The following is a 13,122-nucleotide window of genomic DNA, read 5'->3' as shown; positions in this document are numbered from 1 at the left end:
AAAAATTATATGAATTAAAATATTATAAAATTATATCAAAATATATTTGAAGTTCAGTAGGGATGGCAATTTGACCCATACCTAGAGGGTACCCGCAAAAATTACCCACAACGGGTAGGGTAAAAACCCGCATTTTGGGTATAGGCACGGGTATGGGTAATTACCCGCAAAAATGAACGGGTATGGGTGCGGGTGCGGGTACGTGTACCTTAGTACCCACCCCGCCCCATACCCGCATAATATATATTTATTTATTTTATTTATATTATTATATTATAATATATGTAAATCAATTTAAAACAATACAACTCTACTAAATTATTACATATTTTTAATAAAAATGATTATTTATAACATAATATAAAAATAATATGAATATTTAACATAAATATGAACTTTAACATAAGGTTAATAATAATTTTTTTTATAATTTTCATTAGTCAATATTAAAATCCTTGAAATTTTTTTTATTCTATTAAAATTATATGATATTTTATAATTGATCAATTTATTTTTAGTAAAAATGCGGGTAACGGGTACGGGTATGGGTACCTAGGTACCCATAGGGTATGGGGACGGGGGCAAAAGTTGTTACCCACGCGGGTATGGGGATGGGTACGGGTATTTTTTCAATCCGCGGGTATGGGGATGGGTACTATAGTACCCTACCCATACCCTACCCATTGTCATCCCTAAAGTTCAGAGACCGGCTTGATTTTAAGGGAGTGGATTACCTTCCGTCAAGTTTTCTCAAGTTTTTAATCCACATCCTTCAATTTTTACCTTTTTAACTTTAATATTAATTTTTTTAATTTGGAAGGTTATGATTCCACTGGACCTCTCACTTCACTGGAGAGGATCCAGTCCCTAATTTTAAGGGTGCTTCACCCTCGTTCTTGATTTTATTTTATTTATTTATTTTTTTTCCTCTTTTAGCTATTGTACAAAAAAAAATATTTGAAGTGTTATTTGTTATTTAATGTACTAATAATTTAAGAAATGGATCTTTCTTTCAATTATTTTAAAACTATATGGCAAAAAATATCATATTATAGTACATATGAATATAAGATTGAGGCAAAACAACATCATTAAGCTCCTAGATGTCATACTACAAATAAGAAAACATAAAAATACAAAAATAATCTCTTACATGTCAATTAAGCTTTACATTGGTTGTTTTGTTGCACAACATATTTCTATTGGAAGAATATAGTATTCCCTAATTCAGAAAGTTGCATGGCATGATAAATAATAAGAATATAGTTCATGAATAAAACTTGTTGATATTTCTACTCTTGTAAATAACACTTGGATTATATTGCTTCTATTTATTATCCATCATAAATTAAGTTTAACTAACTTATCTATGAGTATTTAGTGGTATTGGTGCCTCGTGTATTATTTGAAGTAGAATAAGTTGGTGCTTCGTTCAACAAACTAAACTTGATTCAAATTGGCATATCCACCTCAACTCATTACAGATCTAATGAAGACTTGGACATCAACGTTATAGATCCGAGAGTATGAATATTCCGGTTACATTTATTTTGTCATATGTGTAGGCACTTTCATGATGCCGTTGTATGCTACTAATTTAGGTGCTGCAAGATTGTTTGTAGATTCATTTTTTTTTTCTTCAGTTTTTAGCGATCTTGAATTTATAATGATCTATGTATGTTTCAATTTGAAAGAATGAATATTTACTTTTAGTCAAAAAAAATATTATGATAAAAAAAGGCTGACAAAGATGAGACCGTGGGAGGAGGTAAGGTGACCCTTGTAACGTCCCGAAGTTTAGGAATAGTTATTTGGTTATTATTTAATTAATTTCAGTAGAAATATATGTCGAACCAATTAATTAATGAGAATTTAGAGTAGAGGAGACGGTATAGTGAAAATAAATAATTTAATTATAATTAGAGAACTTTTAGTAAATTAAATATGTGAATATGTGCCTTGACATGATTATTATATTTTGACGATGGACAAAGAAAATATTATACACGAAAAGCGGTCAAAGGATTCCCCGCGCTTAAAGACGTGGACTATAAAATTAGTTTTATAATCCATAATTTTTTTAGGGACTTTGTGTAAGTAGAAAAAGCTCTCATTAAAATAAATCACACACTCACAAAATAGTTTTTACAAATAATTTTTTCTGAGAAATTTATTTTAAAATCATTTTTAAAGGTTACGGTGGAAAGAATATATTTCAATATATCAAAAGAATCAAAGGAAAGGTTTTTGGATAACTTGATTATATATGTGTTGTATCATGTGTCAGCACCGTTTTGCAAATAAGAGCGTATATGGACTATGTGATCATACATTTATGGGCTATATTATTGCCAAGTCCTATTCTCAAAATTATTAATGCTTAAGTGATGACTCACCTAAGAATTTCTCCTTCCGTATATAAGAGTTAAAATAGATGCCATTTATGAATAATAACAATTTGTCATACAATAAAATTACACTGTCACATAAAAATAAATATTGTTGTTCTACAGAGATCTAGAGATGAAGACTTTGTAGTCATTCTTTAATATTAATTTAGCAAAGTTGAGATTATATTATTTATATTAAAAAAATATCTTACCAAAATAAGATTAAAAAATTGACACTGCATGTATCTAAATTTGATTAAACAATATTAGTATAGTTATGTTTTCAAGTTGGTTGTATAAAAAAAATAAGTTAAAAGATGACCCATTAATATCTTGTGTGAATAAATGAATTCGTTTTTCATTTGGCTCTATACAGAGAAGAAGACTTTGTTGTCACTCTGTTATATAACACAAGTTGTTATGGATGTGCTTTAGGCATTTAAATTATCTTAAAAGTAATTAATTAATTAATAGTATTATTTTTGTGTTCGTTGTAGTGTACCAATCCAACACAAATTATAAACAAATTACCGGTGCTTGATACTAGCCGTTGTTAACTTTCTTTGATTTGGACTCAACATTTCACCGTGCCTGAATCTCATCTTAACACTACAAGAAACTTGTCTCCTAGCAACTGGTGACACAGAACAACCCCTAGAGTAGCTAATTGTGACGGTTAACAGAAGTGCCGCAATAGTATTAGTGGCCGTTGTAAGGCTATTAGTGCCTTCTTTCTTTTGTTTTGAGAAAGAAAATAAAACAAATTAAATATAAACAACAAAGAAAGAAATCCTTCATTGTTGTTGCTTATTCTGGAGAAAGGAGAGAAAGAACAAAAAATAATCCTATCATTCAGTGAATCTCCGATTCGCGGCTGTAACTTCTTTCTCTATGTTCAATTTGTTAGGGTTGATTGCAATGTAAGTCTCACATTGCTAATGAAGGAAAAATTGTCAATGAAATTATATTTGAGAAGTCTCATGCTTAGAAAAGTGAAGAGTGAAGGAGCTCAATGAAACGCACCGTTTCATTTATACCTATATTTAAAAAAAAAATATAAAAGACATAAAACCCAATTTAAAAGATAAACACGGAGCCCCCACTCAATTATTTTCTTTCACGTTTCCATCTTTTTCTTTCTACTAGAAGCTTCACCATTTCTTCATCACCCCCACTGTCAATTGTCTTCTTCTCCTTCTTCCAAATAACCAAATTTCTTCCATGAACCATATACTCTTGAGTGAAAACAAAACTACACATCTAAGCAAAGCTACCTTACGGTCTTACTAGTACTAGTGGAGATGATTTTGGGATTAGGGTTTGTGCTCTAAGAAAGGAGATGCATACCCACTCTTTGAAAGTTACTTATTGAGACTCTTTGAGGTAAATATATCACTTATAACTCAACAATTTATCTTTGGGTATATGTAGTTTGGTTTAGAAATTTAATATTAGATATTAGAGTAGATATTGGAGGATTTTATGGTTACATATGCTTAGTCAAACTTTAGAATGACCTTCCAAATCTTGATAAACATTTTTTATACTCAGAAATGACGTTGGAAGCTTCACATGCTTTTCAGGAGTGGTAGGAGAGAAAACTAAGTTGATTCGTCATAACTGTGAGTTGATGATGATCATTATCACTTATTTTAATTATCATTATTATCGATATTTTGTCGATTTTATATGTTAAAGTATTTATCAAATTGGGAAACACACCCTTGAACATTTTTCTCGTCATTGTTATATAATTTCAAAGTCATCAGATTAAGTATACTCTATTTGGATTTATTCATTACTTATTGAACAAATGATTTGAAATTGAGGTTTGATTGTGGTATTTTTACATAAATTTCAATATCTTGTGAAACGTGGATTTTGATAAATATGTTTTGAGAATAATGATTTCAATCAAGTAACCGATAACGAGGATAACGGTCTAGGTGCACCTAGTTATATGATATCAAGGAGAAAAGGGCTATCCGTTAGATGGAGCCGCCCCTAAGTGAAAGGCCGCTCTTAGGAGGAAAGGGCTATCAACGAGATGGAGCCGTCTCTCAATTCTCTCGTAACGAATTGGCTATCAATGAACTGTAGACCCCTAATTAAAGATGAGGATGTGTTTCCGTAATCGAGGAGGAAAGGGCTATCCGTTAGATGGAGCCGCCCCTAAGTGAAAGGCCACTCTTAGGAGGAAAGGGCTATCAACGAGATGGAGCCGTCTCTCGATTCTCTCGTAATGAATTCTTTTTATTTGATTTGATTTCTATATTTTTCTTATTTCAATTTCAAACTCTATAATGGTTTGAATCGAGTATTATTTATATTACATAGTTACTACTTTACAAGAATTGTTACAAGCTTTCTAGAAATCAAATGCTCGTGCCCTTGTGTGTTTCCCATCTAGTTGGTAGTGGTTGTTATCTCTCACTAAGTCCTTGTGACTTACCCCTTCATCTTTTTTTTTTTTTCAGATTCAAAGTCAGCTGAGTAGGGGTTTCTAACAGAGTTAAAGATCTGTCAATGTCACTCTTTTGGTAGGCCGTCTTGATGAAAAACTATTTTGTATATGTATATTTTGAGTCGATCGAGTATCTGCAGCTATTTTGAGTCTATGAATATCTTGTTTTGAAATGTATCAATTTAAATATGTATATTTTGAAACTTCTGACTGAAGGATGTATATGCTGCAAACAAGATTTATTTTGATTTGGAAACATTGAAAATATAGATGAGATTTAGTCGAAATTTCGGTAAATATTGTTCTAAAGTAAATAGTCATTTGGAGATATTATATTTATTGTTTGTTAAATTTGGTCATTAGGCTTGCCGGACTAGTATTAGTTCGTGCGCCGGTCACGATTGGAGTAGGGTCGTGACAAAGTTGGTATCAGAGCTCGGTTGTAGGTCCAAATAGCTGCAGACATAGAGTGATAATAGATTTTTGCTAGTAAATTGTGAACCGCGGCACCATTTACTTGCAAGAAGCTATTAGTACTCTATGGTAGTCTCTGTCTCACTTTGTTTGTCGTCTTGTCTAATATTTGGTAAATTTCCTTTCGTTTGGTGAGTATGCCACCCAACTCTAGGATCACCACTAGAAGCGAAGTTTGTTCCTTATGCATTTACTTTCCAACCTTAAGACCCTTGTCAAAGAGGTCGTGATTCAGTCGTACTCGTTGTCGACGAACGTGGCTTGGTTGCGGTAGTAGTTAGTGTTGAGGTTCCTAGAGGAAGACAAAGATTGATATAGGTACTGCAACAACTTGTTGTGATTGTTGTTGAGAAGTAGAATGATATTCTAAGACAAACAAATCTTGGTGGGTCAGAAGTAGTTAGCCAGGGTGAGTACTAGACGATAACCCCATCTAGAGAGATTGATGTTGATATAGAGAAATTCATGATATTTAAACCCTTACCTTTTCTATGTCTAGTGTGCGTGAGGATCCACTTAAATTCATTGACTATCTAAAGAGGTTATAAAAAGTGTTAGGATGCTCATATATAAGGGCGATGAAGTTGACATCATTTAAGTTGGAGGATTTGGTATATGACTTGTTTGATGCACTTACATGTACAAATAGGATCACCGATGTTGGCATGGATTGAGATTCCTCAATTGTATATGGTTCATTTTCTTCTAGGAAGTGTTGGGGATGGATTAACTCACGATTATGAGAGAGATTTGAACAAACTGAGGATATGTCAATTTCAGAGTAAAAAAAAAAAAATAATAATAATCAATTAAAAAAATAATAATAATAAAGAAATCCAACTTCAAACGCTCCACCATTATCATTCATCAAGCATATCTCTCATTTCTTTAACACCACACTCAAACATCATCCTTCTTTCATAGCTACTGCTTGTCTATTTCCCTTTCTATTAACATTTTATTCTGCTACTCAATTGATCTACCATAGTTTGTGAGAATCATATTTTCTCTCTAAAATTGGCCACTTCTCTTTAACCTCCCGATCGTCACGATAGATACCGGTTCAACGATTAGAGACCAGATCCAAGTCCTTTGTGAGCTTTTCGATTTTGACTAGTCTGAGTCCGTCGTCACCTTCATTGCCATCTTTTACACGATGTATCTCAGTATCTGACCACCGTCACACTCTGTCTAAAATCATATTTTGAGTAGTGACTTCTCGTTTCAGAAAGAGAGAGAGAGAGAGAGAGAGAGAGAGAAACACAATGAGTATTTCAATTCTTGAACCAGCTGTTTCGGTTGCCCGTTACTGCCTTTAGTGAAAAGAGTGATGTGGCATGCTATTATTGGATGTCTTTGAACGTGAGTGTAGAAGGATTGTCCATAGCATTGCTCTTGATTTGTGGTTGAGTCTAATTGTGAAAGTTACAGAGGTTTCGAGCTTGACACTTCATATTAGGTAACAAAAGCTTAAGGGTGGTTGTAAACAAGATTCTCGTGAGAAACGAGTTGAATGGTCATATTGTAATTATTATCGTGGTGGTGAAGTTATATTTGGTCATTAGGGACAACAAATATTAGTATCACAAGTGGGATAGTTTTAGTAGATATACTTTTTGGCAGTGCAGAGTCGTAGATTAGATCACGGGCATATAAAAAAAATAAAAAAAATAAAAATTCACTTTTCCTTAGAGTAATTTTGATTCTATAGTGGTTGATTTCGATCTGAATTTTTTTTACAAAGATGGAAAAAATTGTGCTTTCAATGTGGTCAAGTATGACATAACATGAGGGATGATTGTTGGCAGATACGACGCAAATATTATCACACTAGTAGCTTTAGTATAGATTAAGATAAGATGTTGAGTATGAATTGGTTGTTCTTCCATCATGTCACCATAGTCTATTATAACAAAGTAGTGAGAATTAAGATGCTGAGTAATAACTTTCTCCGGCCTTTCGAGGAAAATGTGGTTTGGTACCATATAATTTAATCTCATGTTTAGGAGCTAACAATTTATTTACAGTGGTTGTCAAGGATAATTGGTTCTGATTATGGATATACAAGTGAGTTAAAAAAAATAATCTTAGATTGCCCCATGATAAGAAGATTAAGTTCTCTATACATTTAGTTCCTAACACTCAACGACATCCATACGTCTAGAACAAATAGTTAGCAAAACTTTAGGTGTTAAGAGAGAAACTACATGATTTTCTCAATAAGATATTTATTAGCCCAACTTCTTTTCCTTGGGAATCCCTGATATTGTTTATAAGGAAGAAAGAAGTTCATGATCCCATTCTTGCTCATTTTACTAAAATGAAGGGGCCTATAATTAAAGAATTACAAGAACTTGTTGAAAGTGGAATTTAATTTTAGCTTGATCATTCAAGGACATTGTTAGACCATGTGTAAATCGTCCCCCCAAATTTTTTTCCATAGTTGATGATATCATGAAGTCTCTGTCAAGGTTTAGACTTGGTCAAGTTGGTAGATAATGCGAGAAACTGTAAGTTACGAACTTCTTAGTTGATTTTACGGTGTTTTGTGGTTGAAGTCTTGATTTTACGTGTCACAAATATTGGTGATTTAAGAAAAAAAAATAATATTAAAGGAGTATCATCATTCTTGTTATACTATTCACTCAGATTCGAATAAAATCTACTAATACTTAAGATAATTATACCGCTGGAAATGGATGAAAGGGGAGGTAACAAATTTTGTGCTTGGTGTGCTAGCAAGTTAAGGTTGATGACCAAAAGCTTTCAACTTTACTTCAACTTGTTGAAATAGGTAAGCTAAAGTGGGAGTGCATTGTCATGGATTTCATTATATTTTTACCACTAACTCAAAAAGTTTATGACTCAGTGTGGGTGATTATAAATTAATTGACGAAGTCTGCACATTCTTTATTTGTTAAGAATACTAATATTCCACCTCAGTATGCTAAGAATAATTTAAACGAGATCGTTTCTTTACATGGTATGTCAATCTCTACTATCTCTAGCAACATGGCTCAGTTGACTGCTCTGTTTTGGAAGTCTATCTGAAATGGGAACCCGTTTTAAATCTTAGTACAATCATTACCATCGGACTGATGGTTAATCTGTCAAAACTATACAATGCATAGAGAATATGTTTCGTGCTTTTGTTGTTAATATTGGAGGAAGTTGATCAATGTTTTTCTATGATATAATTTTCATATAAATAGTTATCAATCTAGTATTAAAGGGGCGCCTTTTGCAACATTGTGTATAGATGATGTATGTTTTCGATAGGATGGTTTGAGGTTGGTTAGTCTAAACTAGTGCGTCTAGAGTTGATTCAAGATATTATTGAAAAGGTTAAATTGATCCGTGATTTTTAGTGACATCTCAAAGTAGGAAGAGGTCTTATTCTGACAAGAGGTGTCGTCCCTTAGAGTTCACTGTGGGAGATCATGCTTGTTTTTTTTACTTGTTTCACCAATGAAAGAAGTTTTGCGGTTCAGTAAGAAGGGTAAACTATGTCCAAGGCTCATTGGACCGTTTGAGATTTTGGAGAGACTTGGACCTATAGCTTATCACTTAGCTCTTCCACCGGATCTGTTAGGAGTTCATTGGGTCTTTCACATTTCTATGCTTCAAAAGTATATTTATGACTCTTCTCGTTTTATTATTAATCATGAAGATATTCACTTAGATGAGAATGTCGTATATTTAACATCTAGTAGTTATAATAGATTTAGACATTTGCACCCAAAAGATATCATATAAGTGAAGGTTCTTTGGAAGGGACTGTCTGGCGAAAAAAAACACTTGGGAATCCGAAGAAAAACATCCGTGAAAAGTATCCGCACTTATTTGAAAATCAAGGTTAGTGATATAAATTCGAGGACGAATTTTCTTAAGGGGGAGAGATTGAAACGCACCGTTTCATTTATACCTATATTTTAAAAAAAAAATATAAAAGACATAAAACCCAATTTAAAAGATAAACACGGAGCCCCCATTCAATTATTTTCTTTCACGTTTCCATCTTTTTCTTTCTACTAGCACTACTAGAAAATTCGCTTTTAGCGACCGATTTAGAGACCGAATTATTTTGGTCACTATAGAGACCGAATTAGAGACCAAAATGTTAAGATTTAAAATAAAAAATATTTTGGTCGCTAAATCGGTCGCTACTAAATTTAGAGACCGATTTAGAGACCAAAAGTTAGCAACTGAATTATTTTGGTCACTATAGAGACCGAATTAGAGACCGATATGTAAAGATTTAAAATATTAAATATGTTGGTCGCTAAAATTGGTCGCCTAACCCAAATCAATTATTTTTAATCAATATTTACTTTTTACTTTTCAGTTTCCCAAATCAAATCAAATTAAGTGTAAAGCAGAACCTCACCACCCAAATCAAATTTCGCTTAACCCTTGAATGCCTGAAACCATATTTTCGCGAAGCAGAACCTCACCATATTAAAGATGAGGATGTGTTTCCGTAATCGAGGAGGAAAGGGCTATCCGTTAGATGGAGCCGCCCCTAAGTGAAAGGCCACTCTTAGGAGGAAAGGGCTATCAACGAGATGGAGCCGTCTCTCGATTCTCTCGTAATGAATTCTTTTTATTTGATTTGATTTCTATATTTTTCTTATTTCAATTTCAAACTCTATAATGGTTTGAATCGAGTATTATTTATATTACATAGTTACTACTTTACAAGAATTGTTACAAGCTTTCTAGAAATCAAATGCTCGTGCCCTTGTGTGTTTCCCATCTAGTTGGTAGTGGTTGTTATCTCTCACTAAGTCCTTGTGACTTACCCCTTCATCTTCTTTTTTTTTTCAGATTCAAAGTCAGCTGAGTAGGGGTTTCTAACAGAGTTAAAGATCTGTCAATGTCACTCTTTTGGTAGGCCTTCTTGATGAAAAACTATTTTGTATATGTATATTTTGAGTCGATCGAGTATCTGCAGCTATTTTGAGTCTAGGAATATCTTGTTTTGAAATGTATCAATTTAAATATGTATATTTTGAAACTTCTGACTGAAGGATGTATATGCTGCAAACAAGATTTATTTTGATTTGGAAACATTGAAAATATAGATGAGATTTAGTCGAAATTTCGGTAAATATTGTTCTAAAGTAAATAGTCATTTGGAGATATTATATTTATTGTTTGTTAAATTTGGTCATTAGGCTTGCCGGACTAGTATTAGTTCGTGCGCCGGTCACGATTGGAGTAGGGTCGTGACACTCAATATCCCAAATTCCTTGTTTCAATATACCAAGCAGTAACACTTAAACAATTTAAGTTTATATTTGTGTCTATTTTCTTTTCTCTTATGCTCTAGTTTAAGAGTATTTGAAATGTAGTTCAAGTATTTACTTTGGAGAGTGTGGGTGTACTGGAGCATGAGGTGGTTGAGAGTGAGAAGTCTATGTGTTGTAACAATTTTCACATAGTATTTATTCTCTGATTGTCGGTTTAGACAACAGCCATGGTTTTTTCTCTTGTTTTGGAGTTTCCACGTTATATTCTTGTGTTGTTGATTGTATTCTTTTATTTTCTCTATGTCTGTTATATTCTTTTGTTGTTGATTGTATTCTTTTATTTTCTCTATGTCTGTTATATTCTTTTGTTGTTGATTGTATTCTTTTATTTCCTCTATCCCTGTTTTTTCCAACACAATCTCTATCGCGTATTTCCCTATGCCACTTCTCCCTCTATCACGCTCTCTCTCCATCGCATGAGCATGCTACTGTCATCTTCTATGTTCCTTTTTGTCATTCTTTTCTTTTTCACATCTTGGGTGAGCATTCCACCTTGTTTGGACAGATTGTGTAGGAACACAAAAGAGGTCGCCTTTGTGTTGTGACAAAAGAGATTATAGAATGTCGTAGGTATTGTTATATAGCTTTGTTCTCTTTTAATATGAGCCTTTGGAGGACAAAGTTTGATTTGGTTGTTTTGAATTAGTTGGTAGGAAGATTAAAGAATTAATGTGATGGTAAGATGTGAGTAATATGCATAAATTGATTAGGAACATAGTCGGGCATTATAAGAAGAAATGATATATGAGCTAAAATGATGTATAAATCCACTCATATATATATATATATATATATATATATATATATATATATATATATATATATATGGAGAGATCAAATTACATCCGTGTAACATTTGAGTAATGTTATACTGCTCAATAACGCTTTAACGAATACAAATTTTACAAAATCCACCGTTGGATTGAAAGCTTATATTGTATAGATCATCCATGTTGAATTGTATAAAAATCTAAAATCATTTGATATGTTTTTGAGATAGATCAAGACTAACGGTATTCAATAAAAACGCATAAACCATTAATCTTCATCGGTCTCAATAACATATCAAACAATTTTAGATTTTTATAAAATTCAACATAGATGATCTATACGATATAAGTTTTCAATCCAACGGTGTATTTTGTAAAATTTGTATTCGTTAAAGCGTTATTTAGCAGTATAACATTACTCAAATGTTACACCGGTATAATTTGAAATTGCAACGTATATACTATATGCCAATACTCCCACGCAACATATGCACACTCTATGAAATTTGCAACATTCATACTGGTTCAACTTATTACAACCACCTATATATCTAACATATAAAATTCTAAATGATTAAAATTTAAAGATTATGCTAACTAGTCTCTTTGGAGCACTGGTTAAAAAATTAAAAAGTGAAATTTATATTGAAAACAATACGTTTTATACTTTTAAGAATTTGATTACACAAATTTTAAGATATTTTACTATATTTACTTCCTTAACTAGTGTCATGGGGGCTAGTGTCTTTACTTTTGTTCAAGTGTCATATTATGAAATTTTTTTGTTTTGTGTTTAACTCTATCGCCCCCACAACCTAAAATTTCTGGCTCCGTCACTATATATATATATATATATATATATATATATATATATATATATATGTTTTGTAATAGAGCCATAGAGGTACCATGCATGAAGGTAAAACATGAGACTCAATCAAAATTAAGGTCTTACACGATGAAAACATGATTCAAGAAAAACGAGTGGGATCATAACAAAATGTCTCGAAAAAATGGACTGAAGCCCAATTATCCTTTTTCACATTTTGAAAAGTCTCTTCATTTCTATTACGCTAAATCTCAAAGATATATATAAACATATAACCCGCCTCAGTAGTAGCATGGTGCTTGAACAAACTCTAACAATCTTGCATGTAAAAATCATTGCGCCTATGAATAGAAGTGTTGGAGGTAAGATGATGTAAGCCTCTAAAAGTATTAGTAGGAAGACAACCATGCATCACTACCCAACAAAAATGCCTTTAGTTTACAACAATTGGTAATCGCCAAATCCAACTCCAAGAAGTAGTGGGTGCATCCTGTTGAATTGAAGCCAGATCCATCAACCGGTAACCATAACCGGCCTAATATATACCATTAGAGGAACTACTCCAAATGAATTTATCATCGATGTCATGATCAATGGTAATGGTGTGCATACAATCTTTGTAAAAAGAAGAAAGATTAGTATAAGTAAGCTACTCTCTACTTTAATATAATATCAAATTTAATATAAAAAAATATAACGACGTACAATGTGTATTTTATGCTAAGTTAAGAGAATAGCGAATATCAGAAGATTTTTAAAAGTACCCATAAGGGTGCTCTCAAAAACCCTCATCGTCTACCATATTCTCATAATAATATCTAATAATTAAAAGAAAGAAGAAAAAAAAAATTACAAAGAGATAAAACCGGGGGGACATATAACC

At 32.5% G+C, this 13,122-nt stretch overlaps 1 long non-coding RNA gene across 2 annotated transcripts; it reads left to right on the top strand.

Annotated features, from left to right (window-relative positions):
- The first annotated feature begins 3,430 nt into the window (after window positions 1-3,430).
- On the top strand, window positions 3,431-10,429 carry LOC123918920. 2 transcript variants are annotated; one of them, XR_006812993.1, is made up of 4 exons: window positions 3,431-3,773; window positions 3,942-4,012; window positions 4,868-4,930; window positions 10,156-10,429. It is a non-coding gene; the product is annotated as an uncharacterized LOC123918920 (long non-coding RNA). The 2 variants fall into 2 exon arrangements; XR_006812992.1 differs by lacking the exon at window positions 10,156-10,429 and having other exon boundaries at window positions 3,444-3,773; window positions 4,868-5,141.
- Window positions 10,430-13,122: the final 2,693 nt, after the last annotated feature.

This window comes from Trifolium pratense, linkage group LG3 (genome assembly GCF_020283565.1).
Source record: "Trifolium pratense cultivar HEN17-A07 linkage group LG3, ARS_RC_1.1, whole genome shotgun sequence".
Classification (NCBI taxonomy): domain Eukaryota; kingdom Viridiplantae; phylum Streptophyta; class Magnoliopsida; order Fabales; family Fabaceae; genus Trifolium; species Trifolium pratense.
The sequence above is the reverse complement of the archived record's forward strand: the minus strand, read 5'-3'. Positions and strand labels throughout refer to the sequence as shown.